The following is a 27370-nucleotide window of genomic DNA, read 5'->3' as shown; positions in this document are numbered from 1 at the left end:
TTCATTTTTTTCCTGCCTTGCTCGATGCTGAAATGTATCTAAAGGAAATTAAGGCGCTTTTATGAATTACCAAGAATTTTTTTCCACCTTTGCAAAAACGCCGCCAGAAATTAGATTTCTCGATGATCCTTTTCGCCGGCTATACGCAACGAGTATTTTATTTTTCTCTCGGTATTTCGTCTTCGTTTCGCTCACGTAGAATTCCAATTTTTTCTACATTTTTGCCGCCCTTGTTTTATTATTATTTTTCTTTTCTTTCTTGTTTTTTTTAATGTTTTGTTTTCTCAAAGTAGGAAATTTTAATTTGCAGTTATGCTGCTCGAATTACCATCAAAAGGAATCCAAACTGGGAGACTTATTTGGTTTCCATTTCACTGATGAAAATTTCACTGAAACTTTTCGTACAGTTTTGTTTTCAAATTTGGACGTTCGTATACGTTGATACGAGTATATTTTTCCCCTCTATATGAGGAGAAACTTCGATTACACGATTCCGTTCGATGTGTTTTGTTCAATTCGTTTGAAATGTTTTAGACAAGAAAACCAAAGATGTTGGCTGGGCCTTTATTCTGGGAATCAAAATGACCTATAAAGCAACTTTTCTCGTTTCTTTAGGAAAATATTCGTCGTTGACGTTTTCATTGGGTCAAAATCGTAGCTATCAAGTCGAAAGTAGCACGCAGCTTTGAAAGTAAACTTGGGCTATACACCAAAGAGAATGTAACGAATTATTTTTTTTGGTAATACATAGCAATCCAAACCACACAAGAGGAAACCGGTTTGCGACAAGGTGATAGGATAAATCACACCATTTTTATCATTTTTAGCGTGCGTAGCAGGTAGCACACTATTAGTTTTGGCCTGAAAGTTGAAAAATTCTTTGGCTCAAATGTTCTGTTAGATGAATGGGCCGATTTTTTTGAAATTTCCATACGTAGATGTGGCCTAACGTGAGGCATGGAATAAAAAGGGGAAAAGGGCCATATCAAAAGCGAAGCCAACGCGACGTCAGTTTTTCATAAATTTATGTAACACCACAAGAGTTGTAAAAACATTCCCATTGTTTAATTTTCGAAAAATCAAAATTTATTTTTCAAAATTGAACAATGGAAAAGATTTAACAACCCCTGCGGTGTTACATAAATTTAGAAATTTCATTTCTAAAAAGAGGCAAATAAGAAATCACAATGGGTGGTAAAAACCTTTCTCATTGTTAAATTTTGAAAATTTAAAGTTTAGCTCCACGTGGAGCACAAACATACTCTTCAAAATTAAAACTTTTACCACCCATTGCGTTTGCTCAATTCAAAAAAAAAACGACAGGTAAGCGAACACAATGGCAACGGTTTTTACCACCCATTGTGACTTCTTATTTGCCTCTTTTTAGAAATGAAATTTCTAAATTTTATGTAACACCGCAGGGGTTATAAAATCTTTTCCATTGTTCAATTTTGAAAAATTAATTTTGATTTTTCAAAAATTAAACAATGGGAAATGTTTTTACAGCCCCTGTGGGATTACATAAATTTTGAAATTTAACTGATGTCGGCTTCGATTTTGATATGGCCCTTCTCACCTTTAATTCTTCTTTGGTACAAATTTTCATAATTGATTGCAAATTGTTCCATGCCTCACGTTAGGCCACAAAATGATTGGATCTGATCAAATCTACTCAAATTGGTTCTGATCTAATTTGGTAGGGTGACTGTTTCAGTTTGCAACACGTTAAGGATTTTCTTGAGGTTAAAAAACCTACTGCTACTCAATGCCTGATGTGAATCTTATGAAAAGTGTAGTCTCAACCCCCTCCCTCTCCCCTCCCCTCCCCTCCCCTCATAGATAGAAAAATGTAGGCGAAAAGCTGGGACTTTTGGGGGGGGGGGGGAAATTGGATGAGTTGGAAAAAATTGAGAAATTTGAGAAAGTTGGGAAGAAATAATTGTGTAAGCAGGAAAGATTAAGGAGTTCTTGAATCATATGTACATTTTTCAAAAATTTTCGCGGCCAAATCATTCTTTTTCCTTTCTCTGACCAAATTTTGAGAAATGAAAAATTGACTTTGATATGAGGAAATATACTTACTTATGCCCTGATCTCCCTACAGGTTAAGAAAATAATCCCCCTTTATAATATACATAATTATACTGGAAGTATGGTAACCTGGGGAACTATTTATAGATATCCGCTGCTTGTAGCTCGAGGGCTCCTGCATCGGATGTCCTGCCAGCAACTTTACTTCAAGGTAATTATTTCTTCCTTCGTCGTCGTCGTGGTTCCTTATCCTTTACAGGACATTGGAAATCACATTTTTGTGGTACCCTAACAGGGTGAGGCTAATGCCTATGCCACTGCGAATATTCTAGGGAATCGACATTGTTTTTGAGCTTTCACGTAGTAGTTTCCCGTTGCTTTCTACGCTATCTACAAAGTAGCTCATACATCACTAGCTGGGTTTTTACAACCCTGAGTTCTGTAATCATCACTACCTATAGTTGCTCAAACCAGTTACAGCTTTTTGATACCGGCAACAGATTGTGTGCATTTCTGTTACCTCTGCTGTTCTGGTGCTCAGAGCTTAACGTGTAATAGATGTTAAATGCACTACAATGTATATTGTATACATTACATGTAAGGAATAATTATTGACTGATCACCTTACTAAAGAATTAAAATAATTTCTCTCTATCCCAATAATTCCAAGTCTCACTCTATCAACTTCTCATATCAAACATTTTTACATGAAATTTTCCAAGAAAAAAGTGCCTTTCTGATTTGTCAAAATTGGTTATTTTTGAAAACACAAAAATTAGGTTTGCACTGAAAAAAATGAAGAATTAAGAATTTTTGAGAGCTTCTGCCTTCACCTTGCTCGAGCCCCATTCATATTTTTGAAAATATTATAATTTCCCGAAAATTGGAAATGCTAAAGTCATGAAAACCAACTTTTTGCATCAACTTATCAAAAATTTAAAAATAATGTTGTTTTAAATTTTGAATTATCAATATTTTTTACAGAATTTGCTCGAACGAATTTTTTCTTTTACCAAAGTTGGAGAGTTGAAAAATTGACTTCCAACATCAAAAATAAAGTTTTTTTTTTGAAAAATTATTAATTTTCGAAAGCTGTTGCTCGGGGGTTCTATTGCTATTTTTGAAAATATTATAATTTCTTGAAAACTATTATTAAAATTTTAAAATATCGAAGCTATGAAAATCAACTTTTTGCATCACTTATTTCACTTTTTGAATTATAAATCGCTCCGCCAGATTTGAATTCAACTGAGAAATTTTTCAAAAACGTTCAAGAATGAAAAATCAACTTCAGAAGTTCAAGAAATACAACCAAATCAATACCTACAGGGTTGGTACCGGTGCAAAAAAAGTGCAAAATAACGAAAACCGGTGCGAAATTTCATTCAAAAATACCAAAAAGCACAAAATTTGGCTTTGAAACTTGTTTTGTATTCAACCAAGTGTAAATTTTCTGAAGTTTGGAAAATTTTAGTCTCATCCTCCCCTCCCCTTACTCGACACATCACTTCGTCACGCCTCTGTTGACCAAAACTTTTATATATTAATTTAAATTCATTCATTTTGAATTGTTTTCCCATTTATTCCATTTGTTTTTAGTCATAATTTCTTTGCAGATCACCACTGAGGTGTCCCTAAGAAGCTCACAAGTGCACTTTGAGAACTTTCAAACCAATCTATTAGCATTTACAGCCAATTAAGTATCTACAAAAATTAATATTCATAATTCTTATCTAATTCTAAACACATAGGTACGAATGACATTAATATCCTGAAAGTTTTATTACAACCACTCTTTTTTACCTCCCTGAATACATCATGCATAATACGGATACGGATACTGCTATAAAACTGCCACCCTTGGCTGATAAAAAATACACATGCAATCAAAAAAAAAAAGAAAAAGTAGAAAAAAGATCCAGCAATTAACGAGTAACATTACATAAACGACGTGGTTCTTAATTAAAATTAATCGAAAGAATTTAACGTTAATTTTACCCCAAGTTTTAGGTCAACTTTCCTATAATTAATGAAATAACAAATGGAAAAAGTCCCGCAGATCCGTTTCCTTTTTTTTCACCTTTTTTCTCTTCTTTGAAATTTTACCGAGTAAAAAAGTCGTATGTGGTGTGGCGTCAGTTATACGTGAAACTATAATACGCGAGAAAACGTTCAGGTAATTAATTTTCTATTAAAGAAATATGCTGACTGAACATATGGAATTGCGGCAGAAAGTTGATGTGTTTTTAACTACTGCACGTGCATGCGAGATTTCTGGGGAGTAATTTTTTTTCTTTTTTGCTTTTTCGCAAGTTGCCATTTGTTACAAAATATCGATTTTATGTGTGCCTGCCTGCCTGCCTGTGTCAATGTGTCTTGCGATTCAATTTCTGAAATACAAGAACTATAGTTTTATAAGACTGAAAAATATAACGAAGATTTTCCAGAATTATGTAAAATTTAAACGCACTTTCGTTTATAACTCATTATGTGAAATGCTTTGCATTTGAGTAATTACTTTGTCGCAGTTGGCACCATGATTTTATAACAATAGCACGTACTAGTATAACGAACCTGCGAATGTAACGTTTTGGGAAATGATTTCCTTAAGTGAAGGGTTCAAAATTATCGCGATTGGATTTTATTAGCGGAGAAGAGAAAATTTTGGAAGAAAAATACTTGAAAAATGTGTGGATTTTTTTTCATACGTATACCTACTCCTTTCATTTGTAAATGGGGCAAAAAACTATCTGCATTGGGTTTCATTCAACTAGCGTATAGCCTGAGAATTATACTTAGTGTAATGCCAATTGTGAGATATTCAGAAAAAATATAGATCATTAGAAGACTTTCTGAATGCCTACCTATAACTCCATCATTGGATGAAAAACTACCAGAATCCATCCTGTTTCTAGATGACACTAGATGATTATGGCGATTAGACAACAATTCAGTAAAACAAAACTACAAAGTGACATCATTCTCATCCCAGCGATAAAAAAATTCACGGACACCATTTATTCTCCATTCTACGCAGTTATACTACGCAATCATTAGCAAGCGGGAAATTCGCTTTAAAAAGAGAGAGAAAAAAATGAAGATCTAACCTAGCAGCATTTTACAACCATAAACGTCACGAACGAGAACCGAAGATTACACCAATAGAGAAAATAAACCTCTAAGATTTAAACCTCTCCACTTCATCCCATCCACTACCCCATTCTGTGGTCCAGCAACCCATGCCGGTAGCCAGTTTCAACTTACACGAGTGAAAAGCCTCCGCTGTACACTGTACAGTGGAAAAAAGCTAAAATTTCTGCAACCTATTTTCTTTATCTTTCCATTATACGCGCGCCAACGCAAAGCGAGCGCTATCTTTTCATTTTCTTTCCCATCGTTGCCATCTTTTATTGTAAACATTGGTAAAAATAATTTCAGCTTTTACGATTACTTTTATTATGCGTATCGCCGCGTCTTCTCCCTGTAATACCGACACATTGAAACGCGATATTAAATTCAACGTCATCTCGACTCGGGTACTTGGAATCTGCCTTAGGCTCTCGTCTCTTCTTCGACACCCAAAAGCTCCAGATTCGCAGTATCTTTCAGCCATACTCGTGCTGATATTACCGTTGTAATGTGAAAATTATGAATTATGCTGGGTGTGTCGAATGTCGATGGGAAGTTGGTGGTGGTATCTTTCTCGCCTTCGATGTGGCGGGTGAAGCGAGACCATTTACGCACCGAAATGTATAAAAGTAGATTTGCTGACTTTTGGGATCATGCGTTAGCAGACGATGTTATGGTTATTTTACTTCGAAGGTTATTTTTTTCCAACAAAATATAAAATGTGCACAACAGTTTAGAAAAATAAAAAATTTTCCAGCTTGTAAATAATGTACTTACCTAATAAAATTTTTGGCACCCAAGAAATGTGAAGAATAAAAAAGGGCAAAAGGGCCACATCTCGACATCAAGTTTTATTAATTTACAACCTATAGAAAATACTTTAAATTTTCAAAATTGATGTATTACCTTGTTTGTCTCTTTTCAGACATTAAAATTCAAAATTTATTTTTAAAGAACATAATCAATAAAACTTTATTGATCGTGGTGTTTCCGTTTTAAAAAGAGGCATGATAAATGTACCACCACGGGGAGAATTCTCGGACAATGTTCTATATAATTACCCCCCCTCCCCCCAGTGTGTTACATCAAGGTTACATCTATGAAAAAAGGCAGATGGGACACAGTTGACCACAAATACCTATTACCTAAAATTTGAAAGAATTTCTTTAACACTGCAGGGAGCATGTTCAGACCCCAATTTTATTTAATTACTCTCCAAAAGTAGGTATATTTGTTGCCACCAACTGTTTGACTCTGCAAGCGAAAACACCTGCTTTTCCAATCTTTCATCAAACATATTTTGGCATGAAAAAATCGAGACAGTTGATAAGCTGTTAGAAATATTATTCGTTTCGAAAGTTTTACACATTCTTCCGAGTCATTTCAAATCATTCAAATCGAGCTACTATCTTCTTCTCAAGTCTCAAGCTGATAAGTCACTAAGTGATCTGTCTGATTTGCTTCTCATGCACGAGCGTAACGTTGCTCCAGTACATAGTTCGTCGTCGTCATCTTCATCCAAAACTATGTTCTCTAAAACTGGTCAGAAGAGTGGTTTGAAATTTGTCGCAAAAACATCTGGTGATCAATCCGTTCAAAATCATCAGAGAAACAACCAAGTGTGTAAATACTGTTCTGGGAAAGGGCACTGGCTCAAAAAGTGCTTGCAGTGGATCAATGATGGTAAACCACCCTTTCCTGTGTGCCGAGTTCATCGCTGCTAACGAAGCATCTTTAACATCGACCAAATTTGAGGAAACATGATCAACATTCTTCATGTTTGTACGGAGCAGTTTTGCTGTCAATTTATTGCTCAATAATTCTCGAATTAGGGAAAGTGTTAAAAATAATGTAAATTCGCATTAACATTATTTTTAACAATTTCAGCCGAGATTACTTGGGGGAGATGTGCCATTGTGAGTGGGCATGGCAGGGTGCTGTGGCCACAAGGGTCTTTAGGGTCTCCAGGCTCCCTGTCCCAGTCGGGAAAAAATTTTCCTGATCATTGGAGGGCAGAGTGGGCTCTTGGTGCTGCACTGCTTTGTTGGGTTTGCTTGCGGTGACATGTTGAACTCTGGGTATGATTTGTTGTCATTGCTGCTTGGGAGTGGTGTTCCTGTGCACCACAGCCTTGATGCTCATTAGGTTAATTATATTCACTTAGAGTTAGTAGATTAGGATGTATAGATATTAATTACATATAAGTACATCAAGACGGAAGGATGTCCCCAGCCTGGCCCTTCCCTCCTGCCCAGCCCTGGCCCTCGAATGGGAGCAGATTCATTACCTGCTCCAACTCCTAGTCGCACGTCCACGCTGTGGGGGCTGGATACTTGTCAAACTTGTACACTCATGAAGTGGCAAGTTTGACATGCTAACACAACAGGGAGGTGTGTTTAACACACTTTTCAATTGCTGTATAAAATAGTCAAAATTCCATCATGTTTCATGTTTGATTTACTCTTATCCAAACTCTTCTTCTTAATTTATGTTTTGTTTCATGTTACTCTTAGCGTGCTCTTATCCATGTTTTCATTGCATTCTAACATACCTACAAGGATGATTATCACACCAACTAACCATAAGTGAGTCAAATCGCTGCCTATGTGTTAAATTTAACTTTTTTTTCTTCTTTCAGGAATTCAATCAAAACTTCAAGATAGAGAAGAAAAGTCGTGAATAACTTACTCCTCATGTTAAACGTAAGTCATTTTATGTTTGTATATTCACTCGATAACAACAATTATGCAAGTGTTTTTAATCTTTCAGCAAAGTTTCAACAGCTGAAAATTGGCTTGCAGTATTTAATCACAAGAAACGAATTATTCCACACCTCAAACAACAAACATCCTGCTCGCGTATTACAGAATGTTTCAACGTGTTATCAATGGCGGACACCCTGTAATAAAATTTCACCCAAAAAGGGAGTCTCACCCATCGTTGAATTAACTGTGTCGTTCATCGTGCTCGGGCGATACTTACGCCTTTAATTTTATTAGAAATTCTCGCTTTATTAAACCGTTTCCATAGAGTTGGACCCCGATACGCAGCGAGTAAAAAGTCGAAAAGTTCGCTACACAAGACATCCGGTCTCCGTGAAATCGGAAACTGCGATAGCGTTTTCTGCTAACTTTAACTTTTCACCAACTATACCGTAGCTTTGTTTTTAGTTATAACATACGCCAAAATACTGAAGTCGCATACATGCCGTACTCACTCGTTCGTATACCGACTGGATCCCTCCACCTCGCACTTTCTCTTCCTATCCTGCATTTTGTATATAGTACATACGTATATAGAAGAGAGTACATTCGTTTCACAGGCCAATGATATTTTCATTGTTTCTCTGGACAAGTTTTCTTACAGACAATAAATTCTTGCCGGAGTTCTGCTCGTATTTAGATGAAAAAGCGGTTTTGTAACGAGTCACGAAAGCGTACACATGTGACCAACTTTACTATAAATATATACGTACGATCGTTCGCGCTATTTCGTTTTAATATATAATGGCAACGCTGCAGGCGATGGAGATGGCGGTGCGAAAAGTTGACGAAGCGATGAGGGTAATTTTTCAGGCTAGAAAGTGTCGCCGAAATTATACGTACGCGGATACGAATTACTTGTCGTGTTCGGTTTCGAGAAAAACTTGAAGAGGTTTTTAAAAATTGGCGTAATTTCGACTAGAAAGGTGATTTACACGCTGTCTTCAAACTTTGCAAGATTCGACGAGTTTTAAAATGAGCAAAATTTTGGCTAAACAGTGCCAAGCCGTGACGGGTATAGGCATAGCCAACATTGAGAATCTTCAACTAGTAGATGAAACCATCTGGAATGGGACTTGGAAAAATGTGATTTGACATCTAGCATCGCATAAATATTTCACAAGCTTTTCGACAAGGCACAGCATTTGTTTTTTTGTCTCCTGATTACGCGAACAAATGATCTGACGAACTTTTAGAAAAAATGATTCTGTTAAAATATGCACAGTATTGTCTATATCCTCAAGTAGGCAAATAAGGATGGGTGAGTATTGAAAAAAATCACAAATTTTCAATTTTTTCGAGAAATTTCTAGAATTTGATCGAGTAATAATTGTTTATAATAAAAAACCAACCCCCTCCCCCCACGAATCTGGATTACAGCATTTCAAGCTGATCTGGAACTTTCAGCGCGATTTTTGATTTCTCAATTTTTCACTTTTTTTTATGAACTGGACAAAGCTAGATAGACAGAGAATACAAAAATACATCACCAGCCAAAATTTCAGGTGCTCGGGTGAATTTTTCAATTTTTAAAGATTTGAGCTGAAAATGAGAAATAATTAAAATTTACCCAAATTGACCTACAAAACTAAAGTTTGCAGTACCTATCTATATCCTATCTTCGACACGTCAATTTAATTGAAAACGGTTTTGAACAGTTTGGAGCAGTTCTGGAGCCCCCAGAAGATTTTCAAAACTTGAAATTCTCACAAAAATTTACCAGATGAAATTCGAAAGCTGAAATTCACTCTGCACCTCAATTTCAACATGCTGACAAGGGAACCTCTTGAGGTGTCACACTCCGATTTGAACGGGACCGCGATTTTTGGAAAGAGCATAGTCTAAAATCTCTAAAACCAAATTTTCAGCTGCCCAACTTCATTTTTAGATTTTCGGCGAATTTTTGAAAATTCAAAATTGACTGTTTTTGGCGATTTATACTTTTTTTTTAAAAGTACGTACTTGATCAATAAAAATGGTCAAAATAAGTCCAAAAACTAATATTAACTACCCAAATCGAAATTTCACAATTTCCAGCCGTTCTGGAGCCTCCAGCGCGATTTTTCAATTTCTCCAGAATTTTGAATTTGTCCCAGAAGGCGTGAATATGAAGTTGGGCAGCTAAAAGTCGAGTTGTGTATTACACTCGACCTGTTTAACGAGTTTATCCACATTTGAGCCAATTTTGAGTGTGACAACTGAAAAGTGGTTTTTTGACCAGCTTTTTTCAAAATTGAAAAATAAAAAAAAAATAAAAAGTTTACCGTTTGTGAGACGGATAAACTCATTAAACAAATCGATTTTAAGGGCCCAACCTCATATTCACGCCTTCTGATGGAGCAAATTCAAAATTCTGGAGAAATTGAAAAATCGCGCTGGAGGCTCCAGAACGGCTGGAAATGGTAGAACTTTCTCTCGTGAGGTTAGTTCTTAAAGAAATACAGCGATTCGCACAATATTTCAAAAATTTACACGCAAACGGGAAACTTTTGATTTTTTGGATTTTTTAATTTTGAAAAAAGCTGGTCAAAAAACCACTTTTGAGGTGTCACTCTCAAATTCGGCTCAAATGTGAATAAACTCGTTGAACAGGTCGAGTGTAATACACAACTCGATTTTTAGCTGCCCAACTTCATATTCACGCCTTCTGGAGCAAATTCAAAATTCTGGAAAAATTGAAAAATCGCGCTGGAGGCTCCAGAACGGCTGGAAATTGTGAAATTTCGATTTGGGTTGTTAATATTTGTTTTTGGACTTATTTTGCCCATTTTTACTGATCAAGTACGTACTTTTTAAAAAAGCATAAATCGCCATAAACAGTCAATTTTGAATTTTCAAACGTTCGCCAAAAAACCGAAAAATGAACTTGGTCAGAGCTGATAATTTGGTTTTGGGGATTTTAGACTATGCTGTTTCCAAAAATCGCGGTCCCGTTCAAATCGGAGTGTGACACCTCAAGAGGTTCCCTTGTGAGTGAAGTAAAGGTGATTTCAAATCGTTTAGGAGCTTCCATCAACTTTCTGGAAATACCAGTTCGAAAATAGGGTATATCCCAAATTTCAGCTTTTTAAGCGAATTCGATTAAATTTTGTTCGCTTCCCATGTTTGGCTGAAACTTGATTTTTTCAAAAATTCACCAAAAATCGAAAATGTAGTTTAGCACCTGAAATTTTGGCTGGTGATATATTCTTGTATGCCCTGTCAATGTATGTAGCTCTAAGTATTGGGTTTAAAAATGTTTATGCGAAATAGGATATCTCCCCTGTGAGAGGTTAAAGAGATGAAACTAACCCAGCCAAAAGAACAGAATCGTGCCAAACGAGGGGGGAGAAGAGGAGGTGGAGGAGGAAGAGGAGCAGTTGTCTTCCCCCTTCAATATTAAAAAGGTAAGCAAAAAGTTGGAAATTTTTCAGATAAATTTGGTGAGCTAGAAACTGTTTGTAAACTTGGATGTAGTTGGGAAGAATTTCAGTAAATTGGAAAAATCGAAGAATTTTCAAAACCCCTGGGTTATTACTTCTTAAAAAATAATAAATTTCAAAAGCTTTCGGTCTAGCTCGCTCAGGCCAGATTATACCTACAGTGGAAAAATTGACTTCTTGAATAAAATAATTATTTTTGAACGTGTAAAATTATTCAACATCTTTGTTTTCAATTCCCCTGTCCAAAATTTGTACGAACCACATCTGGCCAATTGGCTGGAAAAATCTGTTGAGGGGACGGGGTCTGTGATAACGAATTGGGAAAAGCTGTCGAAAAAAGTTGGGAAAATTTCAATCTCACCCCCTCCCTTCCCCCATCAAATAAATCGCTTCGTCACGCCACTGTATATCAATCTATCACCTTGATATCATTCATCGACACGTCTGCGCTACCTTCTGTAGCAAATTTTGCGACCTTCGATCCAATATCGAGATGCAACCCTATAGCAACGGTTTAATAAAGCGAAAATTTCTAATAAAATTAAAGTCTGAACTATGACCGGAGCACGACGACGAGACGAGCTATACAACGCTATAGAAAAAGACGACGAAAAAAGCCCTTTCTCGGACGAAATCTTATTACAGGGTGTCCACCGCCGCGGCCGTCGTGAATCGCACTCGTCATCATCGCGTCGCGTTCGAGTAATTCGATAATAAAGATCGATACTGGAAATTTAATACTTTTAAGGGCTTAATTAATAGTTAAAGCGAGTCAGCGTAGAAAGCGGGGGGGGGGGGTAAAACCGAAGACGCGAGGAGGTAGGAACAGGGAGCAGAGCGGACAAAAGATTAATTGCATTCGCAGCCTGTATTACAAAATGTTCTACTATATTCAAATTTATCGAATCGAGAGAAAGCAGCTCGGCATAAGAAGACGCGCGGACAAGCTGACGCGCGACGGCGTAAATTTAGTGTGCGGTTGTCGAGAGAGAGAGTAAATTTAATACACAGCGTCGACTATCGAATATTAATTAATCATTTGCAAACAAAACACCGACAAGAAAAAACAAGGCGCAAAAAGGCGGCCGTCTGCGAGCATTCTTATGACCCTTGAAATTAGATTTATTACGCGAATTTGACAGCTTCGCCTATTATAATCGTAACAAAAAGTAATTCTTTTACTTTCGGACGGCGCTTATAGGCTTTCCCTCGGCACCTTTGCAGAAAGAAAAATCGCGCCACGTATGTTCGCCATATACGAAAACGATGACGACGACGAACTCACAGAGAGAGAGTCGCAGCGAAAATAGAAAAAAAAGAAAATGAAAAAAAAAGGGAAGAGGAGAGAAAAAAGGTTACAAATGGTATAAGAAATACATATTTTTACAAGTCACTATATCACGTATTCTAGATTAAAACAAAATCCAAAAATTCAACATGAAAAAGTAGTATACGACGAACAGGCTGGAGGGGCCGAAAAAACGAATTTTGGTTCGCTAACGCGCCGCCAAAATACAATTCTTCGTTTCGTTTTTGACATTCGTACGTAATATATCACCGAGGTCGACGTCGTCGTCGTCGCTCCACCGTTCGTTTTTCTATTCGTACTAAAAATTCGATTTTGTCGGGGGAAAAAATATACTCGACGATGCGTTGACAACAAATAAGTATACTACACGCGAGAAAAAAAGGGGGCTACCTCGGGGTTCCCATTCTTCGTGGGTTTTTTCGACAATTCGCTCCACCGTCGTCGCCGATGACATCTTCACCACCTTACTCACTCCGTCTCTCTTTCACTCTCGATATCGTTCGCGTCAAACTTTAATACTGATCGTATATAAGTATACGAGCGTTTCGCAAAATACTTCCAATTGACAAAATATCCTTTACTCGATAATACACGCGCCTTTAAATCATTCCAAAAACCAACCACATCCGTCAAAATGTTACGCCCAATTTCTTTCGCTCGTACTGAAAGAAAAAACCCTCCCTCTATAGTGGCGTACTTTCCTAGTTTTCCACTCGTGGGAAAAAAATCCGCGCCATTAACACGCCAGATACACACATTTTTAATGGTACCAACAACTTTTAATTCGATTTCATTTTATTGGCTAATTGTACGCGTATATCTGGCTTTTTTCTACCTCGTGAACATCGCGCCGCGCCGCGCCGCATCGCAGTGCTTTTTCTACCCCCGAACATTTTTAATTCTTTTTCTACCTTTTTGAATTGCTCATTAATCAACATCCACGCGTTAGGTAAATTTAAAATGAGAGGTAATTTTTCATCCAGTTACAACGGTACATTTGCCACCATGTGAGACAATTATTAACCGTGGTATGCAGCTTTATTGTACCTTCTTTTTTTTCACTTTGGTACGGCGATATGGCTCGTGGGCCTAGTTTTTCGCCATCTTTCTATGTCCTTTGTGTAATGATGATTTCTACACCCCCCCTCCCCCTCCCGTAAGAAAAGGTCATCTAAGGATGAGAAAAGTTCTGTATGCCCCCCTCCTCTCCTGATAAAATTGAAGACAACGGTAGAACAAAAAAGAGAAACACATGTATTTTGTCACTTCTACTTTCCATCGATTTGACGGTCCAAAGTAGAGAATATACTACCCATTAAGGGATCTCAAAATACACCATTGGTAAAAATGTCAGGTGCTGAAATTCATTTTTTGATTTTTAACGAATTTTTAATAATTTGAATCTGACTTATTTCTCATAAAACAAAGTCAACATTTGATCAAACTGGCATAAAAAGCTGGAATTTACTTTGATTTGTGATAATTTCGAACTATATTCTGAATTCTCCAGCGGATTTTCAGATTCCCAGTTATATCGGAAAAAAGCTGTAAATCCGCCGGAGGCTTCAGAACTGCTCAAAACCACCACCAATCAACTCGAGAGGCCAAAAATAGGGTAAAAACCGAATTTTAGCCTTTTAGGTCAATTCAATCAAATTTTGATGTTTCTTTTTTTCATTAAAAATGAGTCAAATTTGAGTGTTCAAAAATTTGCCTAAAGGGTCATTCCATGTCAACTCAACCGAAAAAAGGTGATTTTGAAAGTCATGTCTTTCGATTTCGCTCAAATTTTTTTAATAATATGTACCCACCCAGTAAGTAAGAACTCCGCAATTAGTTTTGTCCCAGCCCCCTCAGGGGGTGGGTGGGGGGGCTTCCATTATTTTCACATTGTCTCGAGGTAGGTACTCAACTTCAGCAGCCCATTCCTCCAAAACTACGATACTTTGATCAAAAATGATTTCACATTTCGAAAGGGCATTGCATTTAGAACTTTTCAAGCATTTTGAAATTTTCTAAAGTTGAAAGTTGAACTTTCAAATTGAAAGTTCAAATTTCAAAATGGCGCTGTAAGTGGGAGCTACCATTTAAAATTTTGAAAAAATTTCCATTGATGTACCCTTTTGATGCTTTTTCGAAATATTCAAGTTTCGAGATGAGATCTCTATGGAAAAGGAGACTCCCACCCCAAATTTTGGGCGAAACTTTTGAAAAAAAATCTGGGGCATGTGATATATCGAATTGTATGTTTTTGGTGACGCTGGACACGAATATGAAATCAAATTTTTGATAAGACCCCATCCATGGCCCCCAGCACCTCCCCAAAGGGGGTAAAAGTTCAAAAAATAAAGATCTGACATCATATTCGTGTTCAGCATCACCAAAAACATACAATTTGATGTATCACATGCCCCAGATTTTCTTTCGAAAGTTTTGCCCAAAATTGTGGGGGGGGGGGGTGCTCCCCTTCCATTAAGAGATCCCATCTCGAAACTTGAATATTTCGAAAAAGCATCAAAAGTTACATCTATAGAAATTTTTTCAAAATTTTAAATGGTAGCTCTTACTTACAGTGCCATTTTGAAATTCCAAAATGCTTGAAAGTTCTAAATGCGATGCCCTTTCGAACTGTGAAATCAGTTTTGATCAAAGTATCATAGTTTTGGAGGAATGAGCTGCTGAAGTTGAGTACCTCGAGACAACGTGAAAATAATAGGAGCCCCCCACCCGCCCCCTCAGGGGACTGGGATCAAACTAATTGCGGAGTTCTTACTTACTGGGTGGGTATATGTCGTAAAAAAAATTTGAGCGAAATTGAAAGACATGACTCAAAAACATTGGTTGAGTTGACATGGGATGACCCTAAAATCAAAAAATGAATTTCAGCACCTGAAATTTTTGGTTCTTTCTTATGCCTGGTTCGAAAATATTAGTGCCGGTTCCCTTGCAATCGCAGAAAAAATTGTGGTTGTAGCCCCATACTTATTTACAAATTTTTCATTATTTCAGCATCAACATTCTTCTAAAAAGCCCCCTTTTTGACAAAACACATCGCTTGGATGACCAAGCTATTTTAGCTCTCTTGTACGGAACCCCCTCCCCTCTTGAAAAGAAAATTAAATAATTAGAGAAAATTTCCTATTGTTTTTCTCGTTAAGTTTTAACCCATTCTAATAGATCGTTCACCACTTCAAAAATCTTGATAAACGTAACCCAATTTGGGCGAAAATTTCTTGAAAAATGCTACATAGAATACATTTTTATCAAAATACTCAAACTTCTCGGGACATTTTGACATAAATATGTGTTTTGTGTGCTGGGGTCAGTGATCTTAAGAGGATAGACACACAACTTTGAGAAGCCAGACATATGGGTCAATGACCTCAAGAGGACAGACAGACAGGCAATTAGACGACCTTGGGATGAAACTTTCCTAATAGAGGAGACTTTACACCCATTTTTCGTCAATTTTTAATCAAGATTTCAAATTATTCTAAATACGTAATTGGTTTTCTCGTATCATTCTTGTATATTCAACCAATTTTGATTCACCGCATGACCGCACATCCCTTCTTCTATAAGTAGTTTCTAAAAATCATCCAAATTTAAAGCTACGTATCATTTTTTAAATATGCTCAAAAAAATACCAATTGATAGAAATTTTTGGTTTTTTCCTGAAATTGTAAACTTGGGCATACAATTCTTCAGAGGTGCTCAAAAAAAGTTTTGATAAGAATTTTTGTTTTCCTGCTGAAATGCATCATGCATTACACTGGTTTCGAAAATTCCAAAAATCGTGAACCAATTTTGGACTTGAAATTCTTCAAAAATGCTCAAAAAACATTTTCGTCAAAATATTTGGATTTCTTGCTCAATTTTATCCTATTTTGATAGGTCGTGTGACTCTTTTTCAATAATTCCAAAAATCATGACATAAATTCGGGCTCAAAATTCTTCAAAAATGATCAAAAAACATTTTAGTTCAAATATTTGTTTTTCTGGAAAAATGTTATCCTATTTTGATAGGTCACAAGGTCATCTTTAAAATATAATTCTACAATTGTTATTTTTCACTCGAAATTGAACTGACTTTAACAATTTTTTATTTTGAGCCCGAGCTATTTTAAAAATTGATGGTTTTTAAGTCTTCCTCCCGCCCCCCCACTCAAGTTGGTATTGTGCTACTGCAAAAGTCCAAAATCCGTATTTTCTGACCTTTTGTGTTTCAAAACTTCAAAAGTTCTAGCAACTGAACTTTTTTCGCTGTTTGAATTGCAGAGTATATAAAAGGCAAATATTTTTTAAAACAAAAGTGTGACAAAAAATTGCGTCCAATTTTTCAAAAACGAAGAGAAGGGGACATATCACCTCATGTTTATCTTTAATGTCAAAAGTACCGTATTCGTTTAATTTTTGCATTTTTTTTTTCAAAAACTACTCACCTAAGTAAATATTTTCAAGATAACGAAACGTTCGTCGTCGTATAGTGATATGCACGTGCTCGACTCCGGCTCGGGGTTTTAATTACGGCGAACGCGCCCGTTTAAAAACAACATTCATCTATTATGCACATTATAACGTTCATACACGTTGAATTCAAAATTAACCTTATTAAGCGCTACATTTTACTACATTAGCTCTTAAAATGTAGCACGCGTCCGACTTGGGTCTCCGCTCTCGTATTCCTTTTCAATGCCCATTTCATTCTGCAGTGCAAGAGAATGTATACGCTGTGTGCCCTTCTGCTGTCTCTTTCTGTACTGTGGTGTTTTTCCTCGCTATCCTCTTATCCTTTTGCACGTTGTCGTAGACGTCTACGTGTATTTTTCAAAAGCGCTTTTCCATTCGCCGCATTCATCAGGTGCTATATGCGTGAGTTAATTTACGTAGAGGTATATCTTATGTACTTTACCTCTTGCCTTGCCGCGACGATAATGGAACAATGCTCTATGGCAAACGTTATCTTACGTCGGAATCTTTTGATGTGCTGTTTTCGACAGCGAAGCGTCAAAATATCTATGATGTTTTAATTAGCGTTATTTATTAGGCGAGTAATTATGCGTTTGATGAATTGGCGCGAGGTGCGAAATTAAATGTTACGGAGTACTCGAGAAGCTCGGCGAGGTAGATTCGGTTTAAAGGATGAAAAATTGAATCGCTCTAGGGGTCGTTAAACTTTTAAAAGAGGTAGTTATCGGTGTATCGTTTGAAAATTATGTAGTTTTAATTGATGTAACTGGATACGAGCTTGAAGGTTAGTTGGTTCGATCGAGCTCGTATTTAAAGGAGAGGGCAAAGAGGGAAAATGAGTGTAGGACCGTAGCTTTTTTTTTAACAATGTAAGTACTTACATACTTTTTCCACTTGGAAAAAATTCTAAAATTTTAATTTTTTCAATCAGTACCTACTTCCAGTTTTTAATAAAATTTGTGCAAAAAAAAATGCAACGCTTGTGCACTTTTTTTGAAGGAGAGCCGAGAGGGTACGGTAGCTTTTATTTATTTGTTGGTAGGGAAGGTACCTACTTACTTGTGAAACGATTTTACGTTTTTTTTAGGCTCTCCCAAAGTGTTCGGTTATGGAAAAAAATCACTGAAAATTTTAGTTTTCCAACTTCGAAAAAAAAGACGAGAGCCCCCTCCCCTCGAAGGTTGTGTGTAAACTTCTTCCAAAATCCTGGAAATCATTATCAAATCTTAGGGTCAAAAGGTTTTTAAATTTGTCAAAAAATATTTTCATTGGAATACTTCAACTTTCTGCAAAAGAACCCATTCTAATCAGTTGCATGACATGTTTTCAAAAATATCAAAAACCATGATCCAATTTCAGGGTCAAAATTCTTTTAAAATGCTCAAAAAACATTTTCGTCCAAATATTTAGATTTCTGGCAAAATGTTAATACATTTTGATAGGTCACATGACACTTTCTAAAATTCCCCAAAATTGTACTTGACCCAATCTTGGGCTCAAAATTCTTGAAAAGTACTCAAAAATATTATTGTCAAAGTTTTAAACTATTTTAATAGGTCTCAAGTCACTTTTGAATAATACAACCGTTCATTTTTAGTCGAAATTGGAGGAAGTGTGACTTTTAAAATTTGACTTTATCTTATCTAAACAAATTTGGGGCCTGAGTCATTTTGGCTTCTGCAAAAATCCTTGTTCAGACATTTCACAATTCTAATTTTTCATGAAAAGCTAACTCAATTTTTTTGGTCACAAAAACGTCAGCCAAATTAATTTCTAGTAAATCAAATGAAACGAGAAAGATGAATATGGCGGATGGTCACCTTGCAAAAAAAAATTCTCGAAGAGGAAGGAATAAAGATGCTAAATTCTCTCAAAAATCCTCTCTTTCCCTAAAAAATCTACGTCTCGAAAAATTACTCTTTAAAAAATTGAGCACCCCTTGAACGCAGCATTGGCTCACGTAGTTAAAATCATGCGCTGCGGGGGTGGAAAACTTGCAAGTACAAGTTATTATTGTTGTTTATTGCGCGTAATACGACGACCTTGTATAAATATTTGCTTTTACGAGCCCTCGTCCTCGCAATATAAGGGATGTTTAGCAAGGTAAATTACCACTTTAACCATCAGCTCTTCCATTCAACGAGAGCACGAACACTTGAACGGCTTCGAGGGGTACGCGATGGCGATACAGAAGAAAAAAGGTACAGCTTCGTTGCACATACTATACACGAGTACGAGTACCTACGAAGATTTCGGAAATATTGAAATTTATTTAAATACGTAGCACTTGTTGCACGTCTTTGTTGAAAAGTTCGCCGCGTGAAATTTCAACTAGCAACTTTTAGCTATTGCGTATTACGACTCGAATACAAATAAGACTTGATTATATCGCTTCCAGCGTTGTGCTTTTTTTGCGCCACCCGAGCCCGACTCTCGACGCGACTCAAACGGTTAAGGAATGAGGATAAATCGTGGCCTGATTTTCAAATACCAATACGTGAGTTCTCGTTAAGTACCCTTCGAGCTGGCGAAGGCGAAGACGAAGACGAAGGCGAACGCGAATTTACTAAATTAATGTCATTGACTATGAGCAGCCGGACCAAACGAGCGGAAAAGCGAGGTAACGAACGTAGGAAGTTTATGATTTTAAACGCGCCGAATGCTACGGTATCGTGCGAATTCGCGCCTTTAAAATATTACACCTGTCCGAGGAAAAATTCTTACAGCGTTAATTTGATTTGCGATACAAATGGAGACCCATTTTTTACACGAATTTCAAATAAGCGAGGGTTTTTTTTCAGCACTATAAACGCCGAGTCATGTCAGTCGATGCGATGTGATGGGATTTAGCTGTAGGGTTCGATTGGCGGTCGATGCTCAATGCTCATGCTATTCGTGTGTGATTTTTCTTTCCTACTTTTTTTCCGCCTGCTGTGGTTTATAGATGTAAGTTCAAGATGCAGATAGGAGGCGTCGTTGGTAATTGATTGCGAGAAACAGACGTGAAAATCACATTCTCATTTCATTCGAAGCTTTGGAAAAGCAATTAGGATATGCGAATTTTTCGACTGAGTAAAGAAGCTTGGAGGTTGGTAACCTTGAAGGCGCAATGGGTGCTTTTGACAAGCTGGGAAATTTTTTTTTTCGTCGTTATGTAATCAGTAACTGCATTAATTAATTACATCCATTAACCATATTAGCACGAGGTGATAATCGAATGCGATTTGGTTCCTTCGGGAACACTTTGCATTGCATATTATTTTCAGCAAATAGGTAGGTAGTAGGTACATTAATTTTAAGCACCTTAAGAATATCCCATGCTACGGTAATACATATTACCTTCAAGAGGATGATCAGTGGCGGAGGTGGAGGCCATTGGAAGTAAATGGATCATAAACCTTATGAAAATTGTCGAAAGGAAGTTATTCGTCCACAAATTCGAGGATTTTTTCGTTCAAAAAACTAGATTGCTTCAACGTAATGAAATGTAAAGGAGGGGGGGGTCGAAAAATTGAAATTGAATGAAGGACAGGTCATTGCAACAACCCAGAGCACGTAGACAAATACTTATGCGAGTGAACTCCAGGTCAGTTGCTGACTAAACCTGAAATGCAGAATTAGTTGCCTATTCATATTTTCAAAAGGAATAATGCAATTTTAGATTTTTGTATTTTATTCCAAAATGACTGAAAGTGAAAACTAACTTTGGTAGTTACAACACTTGTACCTACATACCAACATACCTTAGCTGGTGTTCATTTTGATATGAATTAATTGATGAAATCTCAGCTGGAGAGTACAAAAATTATATATTTTTTCCAGCTGATAGTACAAAAAATGTCAAATGATCAAAATTGATCAGTAGAACGTTTTCTTCTTCGTCGACTTCAATTCGTGATTTTCAATGTTCATCATCAAAAATTAATTTTTAAAAAATAATCTAAAAATGACTTTTAAAAAAATCAAGCAGTCCGGTCGGACTGCCCGACAAGGTAGAGAAAAAAAAATATGACATAAAAAAAATGTTAAAAATACCAAAACGAAAAAACAAAACAGTCCGACCACTACTGCTTATATTCTGTGCACAACTATTCGGAGATTTTGACTCCGCCGCAATCGCGAACCAATTGACGTAGGGATTTGAAATTTTAATATATCATTAACCTCGCCGAGCTCTTCAATTTGAGCTATTAATGAACTTTGTACGATAAAAAATAGCGACAGTCTGCTGGTCTGAAGTTGGCGTTTTGAAGTAAATTTTTAGATCATATTTTCATTACTAATAATCGTCATCATCATATTATTGAATAAATATTTTGAAAATCTGATAGAAAAAGCACAATCTACGATAAATTTACCATAATTGTGCAAAATTTGAAGAAAATCGGTTGCTTCTGAGAAGCTGTAGGTCTGACAACGGAAATATGATGTGTATATTTTTGCAGTACGTAGAGACCGTAGAGTAAGTTAAACAATGTAACAACAAATCACAGATTTTGACTCCGCCGCAATCGCTAACCAATTAACATAGGGGTTTGAAATTTTGATATATTATTAAGCTTTTCAAGCTCTTCAGTTTGAGCTATTAATGAACTTTGCATGATTAGAAATAGCGACATTTTGTTAGTCTGAAGTTGGCGTTTTGGAGTAATTTTTAAATCATATTTTCATTACTAAACATCGTGACATCATATTTTTGAATAAATATTTTGTAAATCTGATGGAAAAAGCACAATCTGTGATAAATTTACTATAATTGTGCAATATTTGAAAAGAATTGGTTGCTTCTGAGAAGCTGTAGGTCTGACGACGGAATATGTATAGTGGTTGTATTTTGTATGTTTCTTACGGTTATTGCGAGTATGGTGAGTTGATACGAAGAGAGAGAAGGAAAAGAAAGGAGAAAGTGGTTTGGGCGAAGCCCAAGGGGGGGTGTGGGGGGGACGAAGTCCCCCCCAACGAACAGAAACAGTGATAACGATCATAAATTAGTGATAAGAAGTTGTTATTCCTTCGTGATAATCGTTATTTTAGTTGGTGACCGTGCGGCAGTATTATTAATGATCGATCAAGATAACACACATTTCTATGTTTCCGAAGCTTTGATTGTTGCCCTGAATCAAGTAAGTGATGAACATTTTTGAGTCTGAAGTGAAATTCTAATAATGCGATGATTTTCAGGGTAAATTCAACGAACAATGAAACGTAATATTGCTGATAGCTGCCAATCAAATCAACTGCTATCGATCAAGATAACACACATTTCTATGTTTCCGAAGCTTTGATTGTTGCCCTGAATCAAGTAAGTGATGAACATTTTTGAGTCTGAAGTGAAATTCTAATAATGCGATGATTTTCAGGGTAAATTCAACGAACAATGAAACGTAATATTGCTGATAGCTGCCAATCAAATCAACTGCTCTAAGAAAGTGATGATGACGAACAAGAAAACAATTAACTACGTATTTTGCTAGACAGTAATGTAACAAGTGATGATGAATTCGATCGTTCAAATCATAAAATGCACTTAGAATGAGTTATACATGATTTGATCAATCGTCAGATCTTTGTGTTAGTGATAATTTAAATACTTATGCCGAGCAGACTTCTGATTTGCGCTGATATCTAATCTATTCTATCACGAAGATGTTCCTTGCAATCTGAACTGCGATCTTCTCACAAATCATAATTTTTACTTAATTGTTCCTGAAAGCGCAGCTGACTTTGTTGAAAACCTAGAAGTAATTTTTACCCTAATAAGTAAATGAATAAATCAGCAAATTAGATTTAGTAGTGTGATCGGTCACTGGTAGATAAATATGGTTAAAAGTAAATCAATAATTCTCTATTCATTTAGGTATACATTTTTTCATTTCTGCACACAGCTCAAGATGATGTTGAAAAGTGTACCATTGCAACTCAAAGTAGATGTACCTACCTACACTGAAAACTTGTGAGAATTACATATACTTACTACAAGCCAATGCGAATTATGCCACACTCTGGGATCCGTACGTGAAATAAGTACCTACTACCTATGTTCCAAACAAGAGATCATTTTCCTTGGGTAAATCAACGCTGTTGAGTGTTGTTTAGTGTATCCTTACCAGATGTTACAATTAGAAGAAAATTTGCCGTAAATGTGTACAAATTAATTAATTGAAACGATGTTAATTCAATACAGAAATTATATTATCAGTGGAACGCCTAAATGTGTACGAATTAATAATCGTAATGACTTCAATTTACATAATAGAAATAATAATCTCAACGAAGGTGTTTCAATACACGAAGAGGAACTAAACAAGAAATTCAAATTCAATTTATGTTGAAAATTAATTGATTTTTACTTTTTTAGTGACAATTTTGAATCAATAGTCTAGGTAGAAATTATATTCTCGATGAACTCCTAAATGTGTACAAATTAATAATCACAATGATTTCAATTTAACCCCATCGAAAGCGTTTTTTGACAGGAACTATTAGATGCGAAATTCAAATTTGGTGTATTATGAAATTGATGTGTAGTGATGTTTTTCATGTAATAAGTAGCGTAAGGATAATATAAGGCGACATATACGTACTTAGTACTTATGTATTACGTATTTTGATACGTGTACTGCACTGCACTGATCTACCTGTGTTTACTTGTACTGTACTGTATACAAAATTCCTTGGAAAATTTCAACTTTAATAAACAATTGAAACACAATCAGCAATCTGATTTCAGTCGACGTATGGATGCAACTGTATTAGGTACATTGGTTTCTCCAAAACGTTCTAATTTGAATAGGGGAGCTAATGTATGCGGTAACAACGATAAGGTGTTATACTCAACTTGCCTATATGGTTACAGAAACGATAACTCATTTCATTCATACTTCTTGTTAGTCATTTTATCAAGTCACAGTTTGAATATTGAGATGGGTATCAATATCATTTCAATACTTACACTGTGAAAATTTTTCAATATAATTCCTTGATTGTTATACGAGTATGTATCTTCAATTTTTCTCTCTTCTCTTTTCCAAGTTTCAGTTAGGTACGTTAAAAAACAAATGATTTTTCCAAACAATATATGTAAAAACAGTCCTATGTTACAAAATTTGCAAGTTTTCTGATTTACCCCAGTGCACCTTACCTACCTACCTATCTATCTATATAGGTACAGAATGCATTCAGTCTTTTCTTTTGAAAAAAAATTATGATATCATCTTTAAAAATCCTTCAAAAAAGCAAAAAATCCGTCAAGCTAGAGAAAAAATTCAATTAAAAAAAAAAGGAATGATATCCCTAAAAAATGCTTTATAAAAGCGAAAAACCCATCCAGTTGAAGAAAGAAAAACAAACGTAGACTCCGCACAGTGAAATTTGGAAAAAAAATAATGATATCATTTCAAAAAAAGCTTCAAAAAAGCAACAAACCCGCCAAGCTAGAGAAAAAATTCAATTTGAAAAAAAGGAATTATATCCCAAAAAATGAATTTAAAGCAAAAAAAATCGGCCAGTTGAAAAAAATCAAGTTCTCAAAAAAAAATTTGCTTAAAAAAATAAGTGATATAAAAAAATTGCCAAGGCTCATCAACAAATTTTCATCACTTTCACACAAGTTGTAAAATTTTTGAAAAACGTTCTTTGAAGTTATGAAATTTGAACTTAGTTTTACAAGTTCAACAATAAATTTTAAAACCGGGCCCACCTTGTCGGAACACTCAGCCCGGTTTTCAAATTTATTGTTGAACTTGTAAAACTAAGTTCAAATTTCATAACTTCAAAGAACGTTTTTCAAAAATTTTACAACTTGTGTGAAAGTGATGAAAATTTGTTGATGAGCCTTGGCAATTTTTTTATATCACTTATTTTTTTAAGCAAATTTTTTTTTGAGAACTTGATTTTTTTCAACTGGCCGATTTTTTTTGCTTTAAATTCATTTTTTGGGATATAATTCCTTTTTTTCAAATTGAATTTTTTCTCTAGCTTGGCGGGTTTGTTGCTTTTTTGAAGCTTTTTTTGAAATTATCCTTTTTTCTGCAGAAAAAAAACGAGCCCTTATTTCCACCCCCTCCTCATTAATCACAAATGAGATATTATCTGCCTAAGTCGATTCTCACCAATTCTGGAGAAAATTGAAAAATATAACTCTCTGAAGAATTCAAAATAACTTTACCATTATTAAATATCTATTGTTCCAAGAGGTAAAAATAAAACCGAAAATTACGTTTCATCACTCATCATCAGTTTTACAGGAGTTTTCAGAAATTTCAAACTTTCTGAACAAGAAACTCTCTAATTTTTCAATATTCGCCTGATAATAGTTGCATTTGGAAACAGGGGGGAGGATTTATAGGTACCGTTGTAGAATTAACATCGCACTTACTTATTCGTAAACTACTTTTTCATTATTCTTATAGATAAAATTCGTACTCACCTGAAACAAAAAAATAAAAAGGACTATTAATTAGCAGATAGATTATTGCATAACTGTATACGACTATTTATAATTACCAAAATAAACATCATGAAAGAGTGAGTACAGTTTTTTGACTATTAAATTATCAAAATTTGCTTTGGGGGAGGGAGGATTCTACAAAATTTGACTTTCTATATCGAGATGTCCATAATAAAAAGGAGAACAGAAAACACGGTCTTTTGAAAAAAAACACCCAAAAAAATTTTTTCGATTTTTTTATTTTTTGAGAAAATAAAAAAAATTAGTTAGCTTATCTACAATTCTACATACTTCTTTGCAATTTTTCAAGAAATGCAAGACCTTTTTGGCAAGTTTTGGTTAGAAAAAAAAAACAAAAAAAATGGAGCAAACACACAAAAAACAAGATAGGTAAGTATGCATAATTGATTTTCCATCCCACATTCCAATCCAAAAGGTACAAATTCTATCGAAAAACAATTTTTAAATCGTTTAGGCAGATTCCATAATTCAAAAAATACGTATTGAGGATTGGCACGTAGGGAGAACTACATTGACAAAAATTTGTAAATCAATATTTTTTACCAACGGAACGTCGTAAAACAACATTTTTCTAAAAATTTTAAAACCAATTTTGGAAATCAAAAAGATCTTAAAAATCCAAAAATTTAGCTATAAGTATTTGTACTAATCTACGTAACTACATAAACGCCTTTACGCAGGGACATGCCAACTTTCACCTTATTTGACCAAAAAATGCTCAACGAGGGGAAAAGGATGGGGTTCTGGAGATGAGCTCAAAAATTTGTTTACCTTAACAACTAAAGAACTGGAAAAATTTATAAATATCGACTTACAAAGGAACCTCTCAATCACTCGGTCACTGAATTTCACTCACTTTTTTTTGTAAGAGCATAGAAACTCGTAGGGTAGCTTCAAACAAAAAGTTGATGGTTTTACTCGAGATTTGTATTTTTATACGTTTAAGAAATTTGACAAATTTTTATGGAACACACATTTCTGGCAGGAATGAACGCGATTCAAATGGTGCATTTTTTCGCGAATCATTTTTAAAACGATTCTAAAGAATCAATGATTCGAACTGATTTGAATCGCCAAAATGATTCGTGCTTCTCGATTCCAAAATTTCAACGATTCGCCATCGTGATTCGAGTCAACTTTTTTCCCTTTCAAATTCAATTTTCGGTTCTTTTTCATTCGAAAAAAACGACAGAAAAAAGCAAGGAGAGGACAAAACCAGTGATTTAAAAAAAATAGCGATTCGGGAATTGAAAAATTTACAATATTTGCGATTTGTGATCCGAATAATTTTACAATGATACTCGAGATTGGCGATTGGAAGTGATTCGAATAGCTGAAAATGAATAGTGAAATTGAAAGTGATTCGTGATTCGATCAATTTTGACGGATTCTGCTCACTCCTGATTTCTAGTCATATTCAAACTGTCCTATTTTTTAAAAAAAGAAATGACTTAAAATTTCGACGAATCTTCTTCATACGCTATATTTACAACACAGTTGATATTGAGCGCCACTTTCGACATAAGTGAGATAAAATGTATTGTTTTCGTCCAATTTTTTTACCAAAAAAAAAATTCATCTCAATCTCAAAATATGAAAATCTGCCTCCTCTTGTCATTTTCTGACTAACAACGCATTTTTTGGACCACTTTTTCAACATGAGAAGAAAAGTGTATTTTCTGGGTTTTTGTTTTTAAAAAAGAGGCCTAAATGGATCCCGATTATGTGGCCTGTTTGACCCGGATATCAAAATTGAATGAATTTTTCGAAAAATTAT

General features: G+C 35.4%; 1 protein-coding gene and 1 long non-coding RNA gene across 5 annotated transcripts in view; one reads left to right on the top strand and one right to left on the bottom strand.

The window, feature by feature from the left end:
- Positions 1–27370, bottom strand: part of LOC135842249 (ras-related protein Rap-1b-like) — a 275884-nt gene that overhangs the window by 157779 nt on the left and 90735 nt on the right. The gene's annotated exons all lie outside the window — the stretch shown is intronic.
- Positions 22044–23835, top strand: LOC135844814 (uncharacterized). The gene is made up of 4 exons (XR_010558640.1): positions 22044–22246; positions 22305–22425; positions 22484–22864; positions 23009–23835. It is a non-coding gene; the product is annotated as an uncharacterized LOC135844814 (long non-coding RNA).

The sequence above is a fragment of the Planococcus citri genome, chromosome 4 (assembly GCF_950023065.1).
Source record: "Planococcus citri chromosome 4, ihPlaCitr1.1, whole genome shotgun sequence".
In the NCBI taxonomy this organism is placed as follows: domain Eukaryota; kingdom Metazoa; phylum Arthropoda; class Insecta; order Hemiptera; family Pseudococcidae; genus Planococcus; species Planococcus citri.
The sequence above is the reverse complement of the archived record's forward strand: the minus strand, read 5'-3'. Positions and strand labels throughout refer to the sequence as shown.